Raw genomic sequence first — 17,299 nt, forward strand, 5'->3', positions numbered from 1 at the left:
TTTTACATAAATCCACATTCTAACATGGATATGATTCCACCTGAAGAATTTCAACCCAAATTCACAATTAACTCTTACCTAAATATTGTAAATGATGCTTTACAGTGTAACTACAGAATGATAATTTATTATATTGTTTTTACTTTAATCCAAGGATGTCCAGATCCGGCCTCCGTGACTGGTGTCCTGCAGGCTTTCGATGCTTTCCTGCTTCAACACACCTTTTTCTAACCAATGGCTTATTGAACAGAAGCTGATAAGCTTTTGGATCCATGTAATGTAAATCAGGTGTGTTGGAACAGGAGTAATCTAAAACCTGCAGGACACCGGCTCGAAGACCGACTTTGGACATGCCCTGCTTTTAATTATGTGCAATATTATGATCCTGTTTATGTTTATATGTTGTTGTTGTCTACTTTTGGAAATGGGGTTTGTACTGGAAAAAGAATTTTGTTGTACCAGTTGCAATGACAATAAAGTTTTTATTCATTTTATTCTTAAAGTTCCAGCGTAGGGAAAGAGTATTAAAACATGATCAAGTTTAAAGATTCCATCTTAAAAGATTATAGACTGTAGAGGTTTTACAACTTGAAATAACATCTATCAGTTAATCAGACTTCATAAAACAAACAGCATAATGTCGTTATGTCTTTATTTCTTTATGTCTTGATGCATCACTCAGAAAGATGGTGGCATGTCGTGTCTTTGACTGCTCCTCCATCTTATGCTTCAGCAGGGCTTCAGGATCTTCATTATCAGCTGCATTCAGTGGCTGAGTCGGACGTTGCTCCTCTCATTGTGGCGATGTTGTGGAGAACAACACATGCCACAGTAATGTCACATGCCCTATCTGGGCTCTGAGCCTACGAAGGCACTGGAGGCGGGCCTTAAGCATCCCAATAGTCATCTCTGCACCGGCTGGAGTCCTGCAGTGAGCCAAGCCGGGCTCAGGATCAGGGGTCAGCAAATAAGGCTGGCAGGGGTACCCTCTGTCACCCAGCAGGTAACCATCAAACTCTCCTATAATACAGGATACAATATTACATTTTTAGTTGTGATAGGTCGAACAAAATATTGATTTTAATGTAATTAACTCACCACTTGCAGATCTAGCACTCTGTGTACACTCAGGAAAGACTGGAGGGTCATCACAGACCCAGACCACTTTGCCCACTGATGATGTGGGCTGCATCTCATCTTCAAAGGACAGAACAGTAATTAGCTGAAGTAGCTGTAATGTGAAGTATCTGGGATTCTAAAGGCTACGATTTACCTGCACATTATAGCTGTGGAAAGACTTCCTATTCACATAATCTCCTTCATCTACTGAAGGAGCTGTGATAGGAACCTGAGTCCATCTATGCAGCCAATCACACCCGGAAACCCTAAAATATATCAGATTAACTGATGTGTTCTTTGTATCTTGTTGGTCTGTGATTGGGAAACACCACTAAAGTGTAGAGCAAAGGTTTCAGTGTAAGAGTGACAGTTCCCGCTGTCCGACAGACTGCTGCCTTTGAAATATGCTCAGCATCACCGATGTTATAAAGAAAACTCCCTTTGGGAAAAAAACGAAGTGCAACACAAAGAACCTGCTCCGACCTGAGAACATGTCCACCATGTGTCATATGACCAATATGAGGGCTGAGAATGTTGTTCAGATACAAGATCGATGCAGAAAAACGGTAACGCTCAGCACAGTGAGGGAATGATAAAACATCCAGACAGGGTCTGATCACCCTTTCCACCACATCGATATCTGCAGTGTCTTGTCCTTCGATGTCAACTGGCTCTTCAAGAAAAGGGCACACCATGTCAAACACTTCCTTCAGTCTGCAGCTAAAGAGGAGAAACTCCGGTTAGTAGAAGAAAACCTGTCAGCGAGCATGTTAGCTTTACCAAGTCTGTTGCCGTGGTAACTGACTCAGAGTTACACTGAACTTGCTTTGTGAAACCGAAAACCCAGAGTTTCCCTTAACTCGGAATGCATCACAGTAGCACACATTACGTTAATACGCATGCAGGTTAGGGGCAGTTTGCACTATGTATGCTGATCTGACAGAACACGGGCGTTGCACTTGTATGCACGTGTATTTCATGTGTATTTCAACGTGAGAAATGGGAGGTGTGACATCAGAAAAGCCACTGAAATGTGTAAGAGTTGGCAGGGGTGATAAAGTAATGATGTTTCTGGATTTTCCAGAATGGCACAATGAAGTTAAATAATGTAGTTGAAAACGACATCATTGTTTACGTGTTTATGATGTTTGACAATATCAGGACATTCATTTTTGTTTCTGAAATAATTATAAATGAACAGAGTTCATGATTATCTGACTGCTTTTATTCATCAATGAATAAAGTAGAACTGTGACAAAGGAAACTGAGGATGCAACGCATCGTGATGCAGTGCTGAACTGAATCCAATCGTTGACAAGAGGCAGAGGACTAGTGAGTGTCAGAAACACTATCCAGGATGAAACATCCAACATCCTTTAATACATCAGGAAGATGGCCTCAACGGACGAAGTGCTCGGTGAATGTCTCAGGCAGTGGAAAACAGATCATGTGGTGATGGAGGAACCACCACGGGAGGAAAAGCCCCTCCATGGGATCTCCCACCGACAGATAACAGAAGTGGCTGATATGGAGAAATCCTACCAATGGCTAGAAAGGGCTGGACTGGAAGACAGCACAGAGGCCCTGTTCATAGCTGCACAGGAGCAGGCCTTGAGTACCAGAGCAATAGAGGACAAGATCTACCATACAAGACAAGACCCCAGGTGCAGACTGTGCAAAGAGGCTCTTGAGACAATCCAGCACATAACTGCAGGGTATAAGATGCTGGCAGGGAAAGCTTACAAGGAACATCATAACCAAGTGGCTGGTATAGTGTACAGGAACATCTGTGTGGAGTATAGACTGGAAGCCCTGAGGTAAAGGTGGGAAACATCTCCGAAGGTGGTAGAGAATAACCGAGCTAAAATCCTGTGGGACTTCCAAATCCAGACCGACAAAATGGTAATGGCAAACCAGCCGGACATTGTGGTGATGGACAAACAGCAGAGGAAAGGGTTGTGGTTGACATCGCAATACCAAGCGATTGTAACATCAGGAAAAAGGAACATGAGAAACTGGAGAAATACCAAGGCCTGAAAGAAGAACTTGAGAAGGCCTGGAAAGTGAAGGCAACAGTGGTGCCCGTGGTCATCGGAGCACTCGGGGCAGTAACCCGCAAACTGGAAGAGTGGCTACAGCAGATCCCAGGACAAACCACAGACATCTCAGTCCAGAAGAGAGCAGTCCTAGGAACAGCCTAGATACTGCAGAACCCTCAAGCTCCCAGGCCTCTGGTAGAGGACCTGAGCTTGGATGGATGAGAGACCACCTGTGGAGGGCGAGGGGATCATTTATTTATATATATATATATATATATATATATATATATATATATATATATATATATATATATATATGAATCTTCCTTTGGCCAGCTTGTTTTCAACCTATAAATAAATTCAACCTAAAAACTGCATTCAAATGGAAAACTTAAACCCTTCTAAAGGTTTTTTGTGCTTTACAGTATTTGTTAGCGACATAAGTTTGTTGAGAATATAAACATTAAGAAATTCGTTTTTTCTAGAACACTCTCCTTTCCCGTGTGGACAGTACGAGGCTGGAGGGGAAACAGATCTTGAAACACCGGAAATAGTGGGATGTGGGTTGTGCTTCGGGGACGACTTTCAGTGTGACACTGACATCCCAAATACTTCCCTAAACACGCAGTTCACTTCCGTTTGTGGAAAGATTCTCTTCCACGCGCTTATTTTTCAGTAAACTCTTAAGTTTATTTTCCTAAAATATTTTACCTTTACGAAATTTATCAATATCGCTCTGAAACGCTCTGTACTGTGACGTCACAGCACGTGACAAATCTGAGGTTTGCACTATTCAAAGCACGTGACCTGATTGGCCTTTGTGTGTCTGAAGGGGGACACCGGAGAATCAGAATCAGAATCAGAATCAGAATCAGAATCAGATTTATTGCCAAGTAACTTCCATTCCAAGAAATTTGTTGTGATTTGACGGTGCCTACATATAAATAAATAAATATGAACCATAAAGATATGGACAAGCCAACTGAACATATAACATTAAGACTGAAAAACTATATAAGAGTGGAAATAAAAAGTTATGTACATAAAAATAAGATAAAAGTAAAGTAGTGTATTTACATGAAATGTGCAGTCTGTAGTAAGTTGAAGTGACCAATGGAGGGGGAGTGTGTTAATATAACTCCTGTGTGCTGGATGTGCGTTAAGATAACGCACATCCAGATGTCGCTAATATAACGAATTGCGTTGTGTCAGTTAGTCAGGTAAGTCTTTAGGTGAGTTCCAAAGCCTGATGGCAGAGGGGAAGAAACTGTTTTTGTGGCGGGAGGTTCTGGTTCTGATAGACCGCAGCCTCCGGCCAGAGGGGAGAGGGTCAAACAGATGGTGTCCAGGGTGGGAGGGGTCAGCTGCTATCCTCCCTGCTCTCCTCAGGGTTCTGGAGGAGTAGAGTTCTGGGAGAGAAGGAAGGCTGCAGCCAATCACCTTTTCTGCAGAACGTATGATACGCTGCAGTCTGCACCTGTCCTTGGCAGAGGAAGCAGCGTACCAGACGGTGATGGAGGAGGTGAGGATGGACTCCATGATGGCAGTGTAGAAGTGGACCAGCATTGTCCGTGGTAGATTGAACTTCTTCAGCTGCCTCAGGAAGTATATCCTCTGCTGAGCCTTCTTGATGAGGGAGCTGATGTTCAGCTCCCATCTGAGGTCCTGGGAGATGATGGTGCCCAGGAAGCGGAAGGACTCCACAGTGTCCACTGGGGAGCCACACAGGATGACAGGGGAGGGGGGGGGGGCTGTGCTCTTCCTGAAGTCCATAATCATCTCTACTGTTTTGGAAGCATTGAGCTCCAGGCTGTTCTTGCTGCACCAAGCCATCAGACGGTCAATCTCCCATCTATAAGCGGACTCATCCCCACCAGAGATGAGTCCAATGAGGGTGGTGTCGTCTGCAAACTTCAGGAGCTTGACAGACTGGTGACTGGAGGTGCAACTGTTCGTGTACAGAGAGAAGAGCAGGGGAGAAAGAACACAGCCTTGCGGGGAGCCGGTGCTGATCGTCCCAGAGTCCGAAGTGTGGCTTCCCAGTCTCACGCGCTGCTTCCTGTCCGACAGGAAGTCAGTGATCCACCTGCAAGTGGTGTCAGGCACGTTGAGTTGTGAAAGCTTGTCCTGCAGACGAGCCGGGACGATTGTGTTAAATGCGGAGCTGAAATCCACAAACAGGATCCTGACGTAGGATCCTGCAGAGTCCAGGTGCTGGAGGATGAAGTGAGTGGCCAGATTTACAGCATCGTCTAAAGACCTGTTGGCTCTGTAGGCAAACTGTAGGGGGTCCAGGAGTGAGTCCGTGATGGATTTGAGGTGGGACAGAACCAGGCGCTCAAAGGATTTCATGACCACAGAGGTCAGGGCGACGGGTCTGTAGTCATTCAGTCCTGTGGGTCCCGGTTTCTTGGGGACTGGGATGATAGTGGATGCCTTGAAACATGCTGGTACATGGCATGTCTCCAGTGAGATGTTGAAGATGTCCGTGAACAGAGGAGACAGCTGGTCTGCACAGTGCTTCAGGCAGGCTGGAGACACGGAGTCTGGCCCAGCAGCTTTGCGGGGGTTCTGTCTCTTGAAGAGCCTATTTACATCTCTTTCAAGGACAGAGAGAGGTGACGGTGGGGGGGACGTGGGGAGGGGGAGGGGGCACTGTAATGGTGAGAGGTGTACAGCCTCTATTGTGGTGGTGGGGGAGGGGCTGGTAGGCTGGAGCCGGTGTGGTGGGGGGAGGCGTGAGAGCTGTCCAGGTGGTCTTCAAAGCGGCAGTAGAAGTCGTTGAGGTTGTTGGCAAGACGTCGATCGTTAGCAGCGGGGGGAGCTCTTGGCTTGTAGTTGGTGATCTGCCTGAGCCCCCTCCAGACAGAAGCAGAGTCGTTAGAGGAGAACTGATGTTGGAGTTTCTTTGAGTACAGCTGTTTAGCATCCCTCACCGCCCTGCTGAACCTGTACTTGGCCTCTATGTACTCTGCTCTGTTGCCACTTTTGAAAGCCCTTTCCTTTTCAGACCTCAACTGTCTCAGTCTGGGTGTGAACCAGGGCTTGTCATTGTTATAAGTCACCCAGGTGCGTGTTGGTACACAGCAGTCCTCACAGAAGCTGATGTATGAGGTTACAGCTTCTGTGTACTCATCCAGACTGGTGGAAGCAGCCCTGAAGACATCCCAGTCAGTGCAGTCCAGACACGCCTTTAAGTCTTCTGCAGCTTCACTAGACCACTTCTTTGATGTCTTCATCACAGGTTTAGAAAGTTTTAGTTTCTGTCTGTAGGCAGGAATCAGGTGGACCATGTAGTGGTCGGAGTGTCCCAGTGCAGCGCGGCTGACGGCGTGATATGCGTTACTGACGGTAGTGTAACAGTGATCGAGAATGTTCCCCTCCCTGGTAGCACATTTAATAAACTGTTTGTATTTAGGCAATTCGTGACTGAGTTTGCCTTTGTTAAAGTCCCCGAGGACAATAACCAAAGAGTCCAGGTTGGTCCGCTCCACTTCCAGTATCTGGTCGGCGAGTGCGCGCTGTGCGTCCTGCACGTTGCACTCCGGCGGGATGTAAACACCGACCAGAATGAAGGAAGCGAACTCACGTGGGGAGTAGAATGGTTTGCAGTTGATAATAAAAGTTTCCAGGAGGGGAGAACAGTGCCGTTGTATCACTGTCACGTCGTTGCACCAGCCAGCATTGGTGTAGAAACAAATACCTCCACCCTTTGTTTTGCCAGAGAGCCGCGTATCACGGTCCGCTCGGTGAAGCTGGAATCCATCCAGCTGTAGCGCGGAGTCCGGGATGTTCCCACACAGCCATGACTCGGTGAAGCACAAAACAGAGGATGAACGAAAGTCCTTGTTTCTCCTCAGCAGAAGATGAAGCTCGTCCATTTTATTGCCCAGTGAGCGCACATTAGAGAGAAATATTCCAGGTAGCGGCGTGCGTCTTCCTCGCTGGCGAAGGCTCACGAGCACGCCGGCTCGTTTCCCCCTGCGTCGGCGTGAAGTTAAGGTGAGGGCACCTTTGACTAAAAAGTCCACTAAAACTGCTGTAGGAGCCAGAAACTCGGGAAACAAACCCCGTGGAGTTCTTTCCTGAATGTTCAGGAGGTCTTCTCTAGTGAAAGAGAGCCGCGAACCAGACAAAAAACGGTGTTTACAAACAAAACAAGACAAAACAGAGCGCACCAACAAATCGAGGCAGCCATCCGCGGCGCCATCTTAGATATCAGATGATGAGCTGCTGAAGCACCAACTGGCCGATCCGGAGATGAAGGTACAGACAGACATGGTGAGGCGCAGCTTTGTGTTTCAGGCATGGTTCAGGGTCTGTCTCCTCCCACAGGAAGCCCAGATAATCAGCTGGCTGCAGGAGTTCAGACGTTGCGAGACTCAGCTAACGAAGGACCACGAACCGCTGATTTATACTGTCTTGGTGAGAACAGGGCATAAAGTATTCCGGCTTTTCACTATGATTCAGAAAAAACAAACAACAAAAAAATGTTAACTGTATAAAGTGGTTGAGACTCTGAATTGACTCTGCACGAAATGTATGGAAAACTTGACACACTGTCAGCTGTTTTTCATGCAGTACATTTAAATTATGTCCATATTTGTACTACATATTACAACATTTATACATCAACATTCAGCTGCATGCTTCCACAGTCGTCTTGTTGGTGCATGGACAGTAAAAGAAACTATCTTCTGTTTCTCATCAGGTCGTCTGAATTGTTTGAATTCATTGAAGCATCTCAAGAAAAATATCTCATGACTCATGACTACAGAGTTGTAGCTTCCTAATAGGCATGAACTGCTAGTACAGTGGTCACTTAGACCAGCGCAAAACTGCAAACTCATTGGAAACAAGCACTGATTTCAGTCAGGGTTGGTACAGTCAGTTAGGTGAGTTTACTGCTTGAGTTTCTGTCTTGGTTTCGGGTTATTGTTTACATTGCTGGTGTGGGGCTCTGTCGTTAGCACCTTCTCTCTACAACCAGGTGGAACGGGCATTCTTATTTCTAAAAAGTGGAACTTTACTTCTCCATCCTATGGCTAAATGCTCATCTCTTGAGTAGTAAAGGTCTCTACACCCATCACTGCATACATTCTGGTCATTTACCGCCCTCCAGGTGGCAGTATAGACGAGTTTGTCTCTGAAATGGACATGATTCTCTCTAACATTCCCGATTATGGCACACCACTAATTGTCATGGGAGACTTGAACATTCACCAGCTACTGGTGCCTCACTCTGCTCTTTCCGCTGTCTAAATGAGGACGAAGTCTCTAAACTTCTAGTCAGCTCAAAACCCACGACCTGTCCTTATGATCCTGTTCCCTCTGACATCCTGCAGAGCATTTTACCTACAGTCAAACCTGCAGTAACCCATATTATCACCTCCTCTCTTAAATCCGGTGTCTTTCCCTCTGCCTTCAAGCAAGCTCGGGTTCCTCCGCTGCTTAAGAAACCCACACTCACCCCAGCCCAGGTTAAAAACTACCGGCCGGTCTCATTGCTTCCATTCATGTCGAAATTACTAGAGCGTGCCATCTTCAGTCAGGTCTCACAGTTCCTCCAAGACAACAACCTGTTTGATCCATATCAATCTGGCTACAGGCAAGGCCGCTCTACTGAAACTGCTCTCCTGTCAGTTACTGATTCCCTACAGCTTGCCAGATCCACTGGTCAATCCTCAGTCCTTATACTGCTGGACCTGTCGGCTGCCTTTGACACGGTCAACCATCACATACTGTTCTCCAAACTCTTGGAGCTTGGCATCTCAGGATCTGTCCTCTCGTGGTTTATGTCCTACCTCACAGGGAGATCATTCAAAGTATCTTGGCAAGGGGGAATGTCCAGATCACATGGGCTAACAACAGGGGTGCCTCAGGGCTCGGTGCTCTGCCCTCTTCTCTTTTCACTATACACCTCCTCACTCGGTGCATCATTAGCTCTCATGGTTTCTCCTACCACTGCTATGCAGATGACACTCAGCTTTTCCTTTCTTTCCCACCTGACGACACAACCTTCTCAATGCGAATATCAGCATGCCTTGCTGATATCTCCGCATGGATGAAGGATCGCCATGTTCAGCTAAATCTGTCCAAGACTGAGCTTATTGTCTTTCCAGCCAATCCTTCTTTCCCGCCACAGATAAGTGTGCAGCTTGACTCAATCACACTAGTGCCTATGTCTTCTACCAGGAATCTTGGTGTTATTGTAGACAACCAGCTGACCTTTAAGGACCATGTTGCCTCGGTTGCTCGATCTTGCCGATTTGCTCTCTACAACATCAGGAGGATCAGACCCTACCTGACAGAACACACGACCCAGCTCCTGGTCCAGGCTCTGGTCATTTCTCGCATTGACTACTGCAACTCCTTACTGGCTGGTATGCCTGCATGCTCAGTTAAACCTCTGCAGATGATCCAGAACGCAGCAGCACGTCTGGTCTTCAACCAGCCCAAAAGAGCTCATGTCACTCCGCTGCTAATTGCTCTCCACTGGCTTCCAGTTGCAGCGCATAAGATTCAAAGCTCTGCTTCTGGCTTACAAAACAATAACCCAAACGGCTCCGGTCTACGTCCACTCCTTAATCTAGAGCTACACTCCCTCTCCACAGTTACGCTCTGCCAGCGAAAAACGCCTAGTGCTCCCCGCCTAGTGCTCCCACCACAACGTAGCGCAAAATCAGTAGCTAGAGTCTTCTCCTCTGTTGTTCCCCGGTGGTGGAACCATCTACCAAACTCCGTCCGATCCGCACAGTCCTTATCCACTTTTAAGAGCAAGCTAAAGACTCAGTTGTTTAAGGAGCATTTCCACATTTAGCTTAACTAAATGAGTTAGAAAGATTTGTCCAGCTCTTTGGCTCAACCAAGTACTGAAGAAGCTATGTGCACTTATGCCCAAGATGATATTGTGTGATGAAATCATGCACTTATGACCAAGTTGATATTGTGTGATGACATCGTGATCTTGTATTTAACCCTTGCGCTCTCTTGACTCGCAACTGGGTCAAAACGCCCCTCGTTTCTCTTCTCCGCCTGGGTCAAAACGTCCCACCACCACCACCAACCAAGCACCGGGTCAAAACGTCCCCACCACCACCACCACCACCAAGCACTACCATCATCCTCTTTCCCCCACCACCGGGGTCAAACACGTCCACCCACTACTACCGGGTCAAAACATCCCCACCACCACCACCAACCAAGCACAACCGGGTCAAAACGTCCCCACCAAGCACCGGGTCAAAACGTCCCCGCCACCAACCATCAAGCACTGGGTCAAAACGTCCCCACCACCAACAACAACCACCGTGTCAAAACGTCCCCATGGGTCAAAACGTCCCCACCACCAACCACCAAGCAAGCACTACCGGGTCAAAACGTCCCCACCACCACCACCACCACCAACAACCACCTATTTCATTTCAAAGTGTAATGTTATTATAGAATGAGGACAAGTGAAAAAAATGCTACTTTTACAGTTTTCAAGGAAGGTAGATTTTTATTAATCTTTCCAGCACATACCTTCGATTTGGTGAGTACAGAGATCATTGTGCAGGACAGTTAGCTGAATAAGAAAAATGCATTGTACTATAAATTTAACCATCAAGCACTGGGTCAAAACGTCCCCACCACCAACCAACCAACCACCGGGTCAAAACGTCCCCACCACCAACAACAACAACCACCGGGTCTAAACGTCCCCATGGGTCAAAACGTCCCCACCACCACCAACAACAACCACCGGGTCAAAACGTCCCCATGGGTCAAAACGTCACCACCACCAACCAACCAACCAAGCACTGGGTCAAAACGTCCCCACCACCAACAACCAACCACTGGGTCAAAACGTCCCCATGGGTCAAAACGTCCCCACCACCAACCAACCACCGGGTCAAAACGTCCCCACCACCACCAAGCACTGGGTCAAAACGTCCCCACCACCACCAAGCACCGGGCCAAAACGTCCCCACCACCACCAACAACCACCGGATCAAAACGTCCCCATGGGTCAAAACGTCCCCACCACCAAACAACCACTACGGGGTCAAAACGTCCCCACCACCACCACCACCACCACCAACCACCTATTTCATTTCAAAGTGTAATGTTATTATAGAATGAGGACAAGTGAAAAAAAGGCTACTTTTACAGTTTTCAAGGAAGGTAGATTTTTATTAATCTTTCCAGCACATACCTTCAATTTGGTGAGTACAGAGATCATTGTGCAGGACAGTTAGCTGAATACGAAAAATGCATTGTACTATAAATTTAACCCTTGCGCTCTCCTGGCTCGCACCTGGGTCAAAACGCCCCTCGTTTCTCTTCTCCGCCTGGGTCAAAACGTCCCCACCACCAACCAACCACTGGGTCCAAACGTCCCCACCACCAACCATCAAGCACTGGGTCAAAACGTCCCCACCACCAACCAACCACCACCGGGTCAAAACGTCCCCACCACCAACAACAACAACCACCGGGTCAAAACGTCCCCATGGGTCAAAACGTCCCCACCACCACCACCAACAACCACCGGGTCAAAACGTCCCCATGGGTCAAAACGTCCCCACCACCACCAACCAACCAACCACCGGGTCAAAACGTCCCCATGGGTCAAAACGTCCCCACCACCAACCACTGGGTCAAAACGTCCCCGCCACCAACCATCAAGCACTGGGTCAAAACGTCCCCACCACCAACAACAACCACCGTGTCAAAACGTCCCCATGGGTCAAAACGTCCCCGCCACCAACCATCAAGCACTGGGTCAAAACGTCCCCACCACCAACAACAACCACCGTGTCAAAACGTCCCCATGGGTCAAAACGTCCCCACCACCAACCACCAAGCAAGCACTACCGGGTCAAAACGTCCCCACCACCACCACCACCACCAACAACCACCTATTTCATTTCAAAGTGTAATGTTATTATAGAATGAGGACAAGTGAAAAAAATGCTACTTTTACAGTTTTCAAGGAAGGTAGATTTTTATTAATCTTTCCAGCACATACCTTCAATTTGGTGAGTACAGAGATCATTGTGCAGGACAGTTAGCTGAATAAGAAAAATGCATTGTACTATAAATTTAAATGCACATTTATACATACATACATACATACATACATACATACATACATACAAACATACAAACATACATACATACAAACACACACACACACACACACACACACACACACACACATATATATATATATATTCTTTTTACATTCACTTCAACCTATCACCCGCCCACCTGCGGTGGGTCGCGTGATTGCTATGAAAGAGGCAACGGGCCTGTTGGTAAAAGCACATAATCAAGTTTTCCACGGTACTCTGCGCACCCTCACGTAGAACGTCGTACTGCAACATGGGATGCGGAACGTAACGCTTAAACCTCTTCCCGTATTCGTAACCAACCATGAGCATACAGTTCTCGCCCATCATATATTCGGTAGCGTGCTCCAGCATCTCACGTCCCAAAGAATCCACGTTGCCGTTGCTGAGCTTACACAGCATCTTTATGTCGGTGTCCTGGACGAGAACAAACGTCAGCAGGCCTTCCGGGGAGATCCACTCCTTGGGCGGCCTGTAAAACGTAATGTCCATGTCCACGTACATCAGCGCGTTGCCGGTCAGAACCGAAGCACGCTCGGCGGTACACATTCCTCTCACGACCTCTTTGAATCGGGCAGCCTCGTACATAGCCATTTGCCTCAGGTAGTCCATGAAGTATACCGCGTTGTATTTGGCAGGTATCCACTCGTAAGTCTCGGGAGGATAAAGTTCAGGTAGGTCTTCCAGGCATACGGCGACCAGATTTTCTCCTCGGACCTGCCGGAGCATTTCACGCTCGTTGGTCATGCGCCATCGGGAGTAGAACAACACGTGTACGTAGTCGAGCATCGTCTTGGATTGGTGCGTTATTTTAGAAACATAGTTATGTTTCTCTCCCGCTCTGCCCGCTGGCAGAGGACGTCCAAACACACTGGCCCACGTGTACATTATTATGTCGGGTGTTAGAGTTACGTAGTCATCGGGAATGGTATACTGAAAGTTTTCCAGCATATACCTTTTTACACTCTCCTGGCCTCCGACAATGCATGACGAGGAAGACGAAGAAGAAGAAGAAGAAGAAGAAGAAGAACAAGAAGCCATTATGTGTACTACTGGGACAAAAACTCAACTGTGGGGGCCTTCTATGTAAGCTGTGTCCTTTAAGTATCTACATGTAAGCCCGCCCTCCCCCTTCTGTTATGTGGGCAGGTTTTTTGTGGTAAGATGACAGCAGGTTGATGTTCATGGTGCTGAAGGAAACAACGGATCTGAAAGACAGAAAAAAAATAAATAAATAAAAAATAAAACTTGAAATGTTGTTGTTGTTGTTGTTGTAAAAGATTTTTGTTTTTGGGGTATTTCAAATAAAGTTAACGTGCCCACAACCACCACCACCACCACCACCAACAACACCACCACCAAGTCTTTGTTGTTTTCGTGCTCGTACTAATTGCACCTGGATTCCCAAACTACTACTACTACTACTACTACTACTACTACTACTACTACTACTAGAGCTATGAGCAGAACTAGAGGACCAAAGACGGTCCTGGACCCTAACAAAGAGGATAAGGTTGAGCATCAAAGCAAGGAAGAAGAAGAAGAAGAAGAAGAAGAAGAAGAGGATGAGGAGGATGAAGAGGATGAGGAGGATGAGGAGGATGAGGAGGAGGAAGAGGAACAACAACAACAACAACAACAACAACAACAACAACAACAAACGCTCGTCTCGAGAAATGGACAAATAACATGGTACACGTCTCCGTTGCAGGCCGACCGGTACAGTGGCTGCGAGGAGAGTCACGGTGGTCTCCGTGACGATAGTGATGATGATGATGCTGCTGCTGCTGCTGCTGCTGCTGATGATGCTGATGGTGATGGTGATGACCACCAAAGACAAAGGAAAAAACAGCACCACCAACAACAAGAACAACAGGGACCCACAGAGTACGCAAGAGCTCGCATTCGGGACACGGTTTCGGCCTTTCGCCTCTTTCTAACGTATGACATGGAACAGCTTATACTAGACAGCACAAACGCGGCGGGTCTGCGAAAATACGGCATACAAAGACAAAACGGGAGGACCGTGAAGAGACCGAGACTCCTCGCGGGCGCAGTGGCAGTAGACCAGGACAAAGAACAAGACAAACGACACGAACAACATCAAGAAGAAGAAGAAGAAGAAGAAGAAGAAGAAGAAGAAGTTGATGATGAAGAAGAAGTTGATGAAGAAGAAGAAGTTGAACAAGACAAACAAGAACAAGAACAAGATGATGATGATGATGATGATGATGATGATGATAATGGAAACCAAGAAGAACATGAAAAAGAAAAGCGAGGTCCGCGTGGTGGTGGCGGCGGAGGTGGCAGTAGCAGCGGCAGAAGCAGCAGCAGCGGCAGAAGCAGCAGCAGCAGCAGCAGCTGGAGAGAGATGGACGCGGTGGATCTGCGAGCGTACGTGGGCCTGCTCATTCTGGCGGGTGTGTATCGCTCTCGAGGAGAGGCCGCGGCCAGCCTGTGGCACGCAAAGAGCGGACACCCTGTCTTTCGCGCAACCATGCCGCTCAAAGTGTTCTACTCGTACTCGGCGGCGCTGCGTTTTGACGATCAAAGTACCAGAGCGGAGAGACGCGCCACGGACAAGCTCGCGCCCGTCAGGGAACTGTGGGACATGTGGACGGAGCGACTCTCTCTCCTCTACGAGCCCGGCTCCGAAGTAACGGTGGACGAGCAGCTGGTTCCGTTCCGAGGTGAGTGAGTGGAGTGAGTGGAGTGAGTGAATGAATGACTGAATGAATGAATGAATGAATGAATGAGTGTTATGATGATGATGATGATGATGATAATAACTATTTTTTTTTATCGTCTGTGTCCTTTTCTTTTTTCTTTTTTCTTTCTTTTTTTTTTGTTGTTGTTCTTGGACATCGTTTTTTCCCCCTTTTTCTCTTCAATGACCACCATCACCATCACCACCACCACCATCACCACCACCATCACCACCATCACCACCACCATCATCACCATCACCATCACCACCATCACCACCATCACCATCACCATCACCACCAACGCCACCTCTCACAACACCAGGTCGTTGTCCATTCCGCCAGTACATGCCCAACAAACCAGCCAAATATGGAATCAAATCGTGGGTAGCGTGCGACGCCAGGTCCAGCTACGCGTGGAAGATGCAAATCTACACAGGGAAAAGACAAAAACAAAAACAAACAACGGAGGCAACAACAACAACAACAACAACAACAACAACTGTGGCTGCTGCTCCTGTGACTGTTGCCGCTGCCGCTGCTGCTGCTGCTGAGAAAAACCTGGGCACCAGAGTCGTGCTCGAAGTGACCGAGGGACTCAGGGACCGCAACATCACGTGTGATAATTTCTTCACGTCCTACGATCTCGCTATGAAACTCCTCTCTCCGGCGGACCGCAACAACACCTTGGTCGGTACGCTTCGAAAGAACAGACCGGAGATCCCGGCCGCCTTGCTCGCGGTCAAGGGCAGGCAAATCTTTTCTTCCCTGCACGCGTTCACGAGCCGAGCCGCGCTCGTTTCTCACGTAGCTAAAAAGAACAGAGCGGTGGTGCTGCTCAGCACGCGCCCCGAACACCGCCGCAGCAGCAGCAGCAGCAGCAGCAGCAGCAGCAGCCGCCGCTGGAGCGCAGGTGGTGGGCGTGATTCTTCTTCTTCTTCTGAGGAGGAGGAGGATGAGGAGGATGCAGCAGCAGCAGCAGCAGCATCATCATCATCAGCAGCAGCAGCAGCAGCAGCAGCAGCAAGAGGCAAAGAGGGAAGCGCAAGAAGAAAAAGAAGAGGAGGAAAGCAACAACAACAACAACAACAACAACAACAACAACAACAACAACAACGAGTCCAAAAGCCCGAGATCATCCTTAGCTACAATCGCAACAAGGGAGGCGTAGACAACCTTGACAAATGCGTAGCCACGTACAGCTGCCGGAGGATGACCTCTCGCTGGCCCGTGGCCGTTTTCCACAACATCATCGACGTGTCTTGCTACAACGCCTTCGTGCTGTGGCGAGAAATCAATCCGGATTGGTTACCGCGCAAGCGCAACAAGAGAAGGCTGTTTCTGGAGCAGCTGGGACTAGCGCTCGTGGACCCTTTGATCCGACGCAGGACCCACATGCCCCGCGGGGCTCCGGCTTCAGCTTCCATCGTCGTCGTCGCCTCTGCCTCCGACAACAACAAAAAGAACAACTCTGCCTCCGCCTCAACCAAGAAAACCAGAACGCTTGTCGAGCCTAGGAGGGCGTCGGCAGCAGCGTCGGCAGCCACAGGAGCAGCCGGAGCAGCAGCAGCAGCAGCAGCAGCAGCAGCAGCATCGGCATCATCATCAGCAGCAGCATCGGCATCATCATCAGCAGCAGCAGCATCACAACAAGAACGAGAACAAGAACGAGAACAAGAACGAGAACAAGAACGAGAACAAGAACGAGAACGAGAACGAGAAAGAGGACGAGGACGAGGACGAATACGAGGACGAGGACGAGGAGGAATACGAGGACGAGGACGAGCGTGTGTGGGGGAGACTACGAGAGACCCGGAAGAGTATCCGAACAACAACAACATCGCACCTACTACAACATCCTCATCCTTGTGCTCAGATGCCAACGTTGTTCACCTGGAGGAGGAGGAGGAGGAGGAGCAGGAGGAGCAGGAGCAGGAGGAGGAGGAGGACGCCTCTGTCTCCGCCGATGATGATGCAAACACGTCCCCCGCCACAGCGTTGCCAGCGGCAAAAAAAACAAAAAAGCAAAAGGAAACGATGTCAGATATGTCCCTGGAAAAAAGATTGTAAAACGGTAAATGTGTGCTACGCGTGTAAGAGATATGTGTGCAGAACCCGAGCGGTCATGTACTGTCCGTCTTGCTGTAACGCAGATGCGGAAACTTCAGCGGGAGCGGTCGTAGCGGGAGACCAGAGAAAAAAAAAATAAATGTAAAAAAAATAAAAAGAAAAGAGAAACACAATAAATCATTGCAACAAAATCATGGTCCTTGTGTTCTTTTGGGTTTCCTGACTGACAGCAAAAAAAAATAAAAAATAA

The 17,299-nt window shown here is 48.0% G+C and overlaps 1 long non-coding RNA gene across 1 annotated transcript; it reads right to left on the reverse strand.

The window, feature by feature from the left end:
- Positions 1-13,431: 13,431 nt before the first annotated feature.
- On the reverse strand, positions 13,432-16,917 carry LOC121652342. Its single transcript, XR_006012586.1, has 2 exons — positions 16,826-16,917; positions 13,432-13,482 (listed from the first exon to the last, which is right to left on the reverse strand). It is a non-coding gene; the product is annotated as an uncharacterized LOC121652342 (long non-coding RNA).
- Between the last annotated feature and the right edge of the window lie 382 nt (positions 16,918-17,299).

Source organism: Melanotaenia boesemani, chromosome 13 (genome assembly GCF_017639745.1).
Source record: "Melanotaenia boesemani isolate fMelBoe1 chromosome 13, fMelBoe1.pri, whole genome shotgun sequence".
Lineage (NCBI taxonomy): Eukaryota > Metazoa > Chordata > Actinopteri > Atheriniformes > Melanotaeniidae > Melanotaenia > Melanotaenia boesemani.